This window comes from Solanum verrucosum, unplaced genomic scaffold (genome assembly GCF_900185275.1).
Source record: "Solanum verrucosum unplaced genomic scaffold, falcon-dt-bn FXZP01000833.1, whole genome shotgun sequence".
NCBI classification, from domain to species: Eukaryota; Viridiplantae; Streptophyta; class Magnoliopsida; order Solanales; family Solanaceae; genus Solanum; species Solanum verrucosum.
The window spans coordinates 76,683-83,607 of record NW_026019827.1 but is presented as its reverse complement, the minus strand read 5'-3'; positions in this window follow the sequence as shown (position 1 = coordinate 83,607).

Here is a 6,925-nt window from a genome sequence, read left to right as displayed (position 1 = left end):
CAATACATAAATCAATAGCCCATAAGAATGTACACATTAATATCACATTATTAGCTCATAATCAATAGACCCACTTCAGACCCAAAATTAGGGTTTCAAGATATACAAGGGTTCATGCAGTTTTTTACATTAAAACCATCAATATTAACATAAAATATCATTTGAAATACTTTCATGGAAGAACCAAAGATTAGATTTGAAATGGGGGTTTTTAGCATTTTTGAAAAACATTGAAATCACTTTGATTTGGCTCTTTGATTGAAAGGAGAATCAAAGATAAAATCCCCATACCTTTATTATTAATTTACTAGGAATTTGAAGGAGAAATCGGTAGGAACTCATCCCCTAGCTTGAAGCTTCAAAGATGTCTTCCATGGAGTTCTAGGGAGCAAGTTTATTTGAGAGGGAATGTTTAATTGGAATAATGAGGTCCAACTCTAAGTTTTGGGGTTTTATCCACTTAAAATACCCAAAATAGGTTGAATAACCAATTATTATAATTCCCCAAAGTACCCAAACTACCCCTCACTTAGTTGGACCTTTTAAACTAGTCCAACTTGAGTTTAATTTTCGCATGTTTCGTCGGAAAACAAGTTCGCGATGCCGAGGTGTTCCCACAAGTTTCTGGAAATTAAATTTCGAGAAACAATAGTCCGCGACGTGGACCAAACATTTGTACCTTGGTGTAGCTATTCCGCGATGCGGACATGCTCCCTCCAAGCACATTCTCAAGCTGCGTTGGCAGCTTGTTTGGCCAAGGGTTGGGGTCCTCTTCGATAAGAACTTAAAACGTACTATGGGACACGGCCCTTTACAAATGAAATGAAACTTACGTGTCTATTACAATGACTACGAAACTTCTTAACATAGTCCTCGAATCTTGAAGACCTTCCAAAGACTTGGAAGAGTGAAGCAACTCCAAACCACAATCTCCTCCTAGTTACCACAACCTACAGTTGTAGTAAAATAAAAGAAAGGGGTTAGTACAACACACGCACTAAGTATGAGAATATGCAAAACATGCTAAAATGGATATTTGTTTGGAAGTTATGCTTTCATGCCATTTTAAGCTAGGTATCTCTAAATCGTTGGTCCGGCATCTAGAAAATTTCACCCCACACCTTGGTCCGGCAACGTGTTTATAATTTACTAATCCTTACATTTACTTTATATTAGACATCACATCAATGTTTAGCTTAGTTATTACTTCACACCAATCGACACTAGACTATTAGATAGTATCACACAAAATTTATGTTGATAATTCTTTTCTTGTTGATTACCTCCTTGGTCCGGGAAGTAGCAACAAGGCGAGTTCTAACGCTGATCACCGTTAAAAAAACTTTTAAACAAAAGAATTATCAATGCATGCAAAACACTATTCAAGAATTGCTTATTTACGATTCATACTTTGTTATTCGCTCATGGTTCCCAAAACCCTAGTTGTGGAGTTTAGTTACCCATAATCATATGAACAAAACTCATTGTTTTAGATGAAAGAATTATGAACTTACGTAAGAAGAATAATAAACCCAGAAATTCAACTTGAATTGCAATAGCAAAATCTTCAGAAATGAACGTAGGAAATTAAGAATTGCTAAAGTTGCAAGTTAATCTTCCCAAGTCAAGAACTAGGGTAAAAGTAATAAATTCTCACCCTCAAAAACGAGGTTTTCATACCCTATTTATAGAAAACAAATCCTAAAATAAAAGGGAAACAAAATAAGGAAATAAAATTGCAGGAAGCATCTCCATTACACGAGGCTGACCTACGGTCCATAAGTCGAATGACGGTCCGTAGGTCTCTTCCATGGCTCCGTACTTAGCCGATTTGAAATATTAAAAAATCCACCTTCTCAGTCAGCTTCCACGAACCAGCAGCACGGTCCGTTAGTGAGACGATGGACCGTCAGTCATCTCCGTCACTCTATACTTAGATTATTTCAACTGAGGTACCGAAACCACTCCTCTGATCACTTCTACGGAGCTGCAAGACGGATCGTAAGTCATTCGACGGTCCTTCAATCCCCACCGTCGTTCCACACTTGGTCGTATTTCCATGAGCTTCATTCTTGACATGCCTGGTCGACCCATGACCTTTATCTACGAGGCGTCACTCATCCTACGGTCCATAGGTGCCTCTGTAGGTGGTTCTTTTTTAGCTCTTGCCTCAGCTACATCTTCATCGTTTCACGCCTCAGTTTATTTCTTGGAATTACAGCAAATAACACATAAAACTAACACAAAAATGCCCTAGACATTCACAAATCCTATGTGAAACGTATCAAAAGTATCAAAAACTCACGTACATCAACACCCTCAACTAAAAATGGTTGTTTGTCCTCAAGCAACACATTATGACTCTAAACGACACTTGTACAAAAGAACACAATTTCAGCCCAAGCAATCACATGGCTCTTCATCCCGACTTTCACTTTGAGTGTGACCTTTTTCTCTTAGACTCAACAAGCTAACTTGTGCGGATCAAAACATGACACAGATCAACCAACCAACACACAACATACACTATTTTACGATCATCAAGGTACCAATTTTTTGATAATGTAACTAATGCCCTTACTTCAAATGAAATCCCTCTTTTCAGATAATGAATATGAATTTTAGTACAAGGATTCATTGAACACTCGCGCTCAGAAGGAACTTCAAGTACAGTTAGTGCTCAATACCATAGGCTTGCCCTTATTTTTACTGCTTTGACTCTCTAAACTAGATTTTTGGATCACTACAAGACTTTCTTGGCTTGTAACGTAGGCTCAGAGTTAGGTGTGGTACATTTGGGTACTTCTTAGTGACTTTATGTCCTCCTTGATATTACACTAGGCTTTCAACCTCATTTTGCCCTATTTTTGACACCCTACCGTTTTACCTTCTTTCCCTTGATTTTCTTCAACTATGGATCTGACTTTAGACTTTGTAGCTCTTTATTCTTCACTTTCATCTTTTTTTCTCTTTTTCAACATCCTTTCTTCTCTTTTTCAACATCAAACTCTTTTCATAACCATTGTTCTATTGGTTTCCTCTTTCATAGCCACCCTTAACTTATGGATTTTCTATTGGTTGAGCTGCACAATACCCGATGTCGGATCAGGGCCAAGATTGAGGTTACCATTACATTAGCCACCCTTAACTTAGGCCTTTGGCCAAAGTCGAGGTGCATATATCCAATGAGGGAATGGGGCCAACATAGTATATTATGGGAAGGTGAGTTAGGGGTTTAGAAAGATCTGGTTTAATATAGGCTCAAAGTATTTGGATCAAAGGAAGCATTTATTTCATTTGGTTAGATTTTTCTTTTAGGCTATTTGTGGACTTATCAGAACAAGGTCCTATGATCACTTCCTAGCCTCTAGAGTAAATTGTTTTAGCAAGACTAACCGGGCGAGTTCTAAATTGACACAAAATTGTTTGAACAATGAATTATTCTCACACTCTCTTGGCACATAATTTCATCATCAGATTATTAGATTACCCAATTCAAGCTTTAGCTTAAGTCATGCCATTAAGTTGATCATTATCATGTCATACTCAGAGCCGATAACATTAAACTTATCTAGCCTACAAATTCTAGCACATATCGCAAAATTTAGACGAGTATCATTTTTAATACGCCATCATGCTTCATTTTAAGCTTCTACACATACGATCCTAACAAATGCCGGTTCAAGAAAAATTAAACAGTCTCTTGGGGGGAAAGAATGCACGCAAGAAAACCTCAAGAGAGGATTATGAGTTGGTTTACTTAGACTTCACCCTATCACTCACAATCCATTTACCCTACCCCCAAAAAAAATAGGTGCACTTGTCCCCAATGCACACAAAAACAATAAAAAGTAATGGATATGGATAAGGCAACCATGTGGCGCATAGTGTCGACGACCCATCAACAAGCGGGTGGTCCCGGTTTCTCAAAGTCCTCTTAATCAACACTCAGGTCACCATTAGTAGTGCCCGCATCAACAAGGACAACACCATCAGTAGTACTATCTGTCACTTGAACTGTACCCTCAGTGTTGCTCACATCAATCCTCATAGGCACAGAACTAGACACCCCAGCAATCATCTCACGGGTCGTCTGTTGCCTCAGCTGCTCATCTATTATGGAGGTTTTTCGTGCCTTCTTTTCCTGCCTGCGCTGCCTTTTGCTAACCTTCTCCTACTCCGTGAGCTCAGTTTTGTGACTAGATCGATGCCTCTTACAGCGGGCACGTAGGCTCGGGCAGCTCCTCCACATCATCTTCGCTGAATAGTGCACCCAGGACGGTATCATAGCCTAATGCAGAGGGTGCAGCCTGTGGCTCGATAGCTGGTGTGGCTAGGCTGGCGTCAACATCGGCCCAGAGACTAGCTAGCTCGGTCTGAAAAGAGGACAAATCAGTATTTGGAACTGGTCTCTCTAGAAGTCCCAACTGGAAGGCATCGAGTCGCATATCAACTGCTTGGACCTTTTGGTCCATTTTCGCCTCCATCCTCTTTTCTACTCTCACTTCGGACTCAACAATCAATTTTCGCATCCAGGGCTTAATATGGTGCAGAAAGGTGGCCATCTGACCCTCTAACTTTTGGACTCGAGCCAATGGTGTAATAGTCATCCGAAGAGTGGGGTGGCTCAAGATGAGCTCGGGGCCTGGCTGGCTATCTGAGAAGAGGAAGTTGGGTGCTCATTAGGAGGAGCTGTAGTGGGGGGTCCATTTTACTGAATCTTCTACACAGTGTGTATCAGATCCTCGCCTATAGGTACATCGACTCGAGGCCCTCTGCGTGGTGCTTCCACATTAACGTCATCCTGAATCAACCCAATGTCAAGGGTCCCAGTAGCATGCACCAATTTATCACAGTGCCAAATAGGCACTCATGCATCCCTGCAAATCTGAAAGATCATACAAGGGAAAGGGTAGGTGGTCGTGGTCTTGAAAGCCCTCTCATGCATTTCTCCCAGTAGCAGGCGGGGGAAATTTAAATCCAATGTGGCAACCAGTGCAGCCACCATGACCGCTCTATCCCAGGTGACTATATTATCGGCCATTGTTGGAAACAATATATTTCGGACCAATAGCCAAAAGAACTTGGCTGCCAAAGTGAAGGTGGCCCTCCGAACACCCAACCGGGGCGTAGCAACCCATTCCGCTCTCTCTCCATCCAAAGTTAGATGCTGAGCAAGCCATGATATAACCGTCTCCCTTTTATTCGCATTTCGGCCTAAGGCTCCTATCAGCGGTGGAGTCCGCCTATGTGTGGTGAGGGTTTGGGCAATAAAGAAACCGGTTGATGGTGGTGTGGGATAAGATCACCGAGACACCTCAGACCATGGTGGATGTGAGGGGGTCTTGTGTTGCGGGCTTGACATTCTTGTGAATTCACCCTCAAAGAGGGGCAGCATAGGAAGCGTAAAACTCCCGCCCAATATCCTCTCTATAAGTACCCAGATCACGAGCTATCTACTCACACTTGTGTTTGGAAAAGCTAGTGGATATCTAGCATAGTGTGAAGGCTCCCAGTGAAAACTCTGCGCTGCTCCGTAATTGTACGTGCCATCTTCTCCTTGGCATTCTTCATCCTGGCGTCACGGTAAATCTGTCACTAGCCCTCGATGCACCACATGTGCGACTCTCCATCTACAGGATCTTGTTGGTCATTTTGAGGGATGTGAATCCCATCAGAGCGAGATGCCTCATCAGACGAGGCAGCCACTTCACGTTCGCTTGAACCGGTGTTTAACCTAGACCCAGACCCGGCAACAGAGTTGGATGCAGAATCGGACCCAGACATAGTCGGTGACCCGATCAGTTGTATCATCTTCATCAGACTAGGAGGCAGTGACTACATCGGGGAGCACCTTCTTGGACTGGTTTTGACCGTCGGTATCCTTATCTATAAGCCAAAAGGTCGGCGCCACTAATTTTGACCGGCCCTTGTTGATGACGACTGTCTTGTTTTGTATCATGGTACCTGTGAAGGAGATGTTAGTATCCAACACAAGTAATAATGAGAAAAAGGAATCACAATTAGCTATGGTGGTAACCAACGGAGGGAACTGACGGTCCGTAGGTCAACCTACGGTTCGTGGGCCTGCTCCGTACGTCTGAAGTAACGAGGGCATAGTTATAGATGGAAATGACGGAGAGGCAGAACGGTCCGTGGGTCATTCCACAGACCGCAATTCACCTCCGTTGTGTCACACTTGGGAATTCCTACATGCCCCTGCCACGAGACCCGATCCACGGTCCGTCGACTGAACGACGGTCCGTGGATGGGGTCTCGTGGATGGTTCTGGGCCAATTATATGCATCAGTGCTTTATCATTTAGACAGACAAGAGGATCAACCACAACACTAAGAAAGTCTAATCATGCATTTCAACACTTCACATGCTAGTTCGTCATTCTCGGGGGTCCGATAATTCAGTTAAGCACGCCATTCATACAAGTTATGGAACCCTAAGTCGGAACTTACATTTAAACTCGAAGTTCTACTGGTTTTGAGTTAGAATTACCTACAATCACTGACCATCATCCCAAAGGCAGTTAAATTTTATATTTAAAAGGCATTTAAGGATGATTCACTACCCAAGGTCAAGACCCACTCCTGACTAACCCTATTCAAGATATGAATCGTAATTCAAAGTGAGGGAACAATCAGTTACCATACAAGAAATGAGGAGTGCTATGATTGCGTGCCAAGACTTAGACTTGGACTGAATTTGACCCAACGTTGTACCGTACCCGGACATCGAATGCTCTTGAAGATGGGAATTTGTGGGAAAGATGGGAAGGATGTGAGTGTGTCGATGGGGTCCGTAGACCGCTGCACCATACATTTTTCTGCAGATTTTGCCTCTCGCCCCTACACATGTAGTAACCATTAGCCCTTTCTTTTCATATTTTCTGCACATTTTTTAGACACGGACC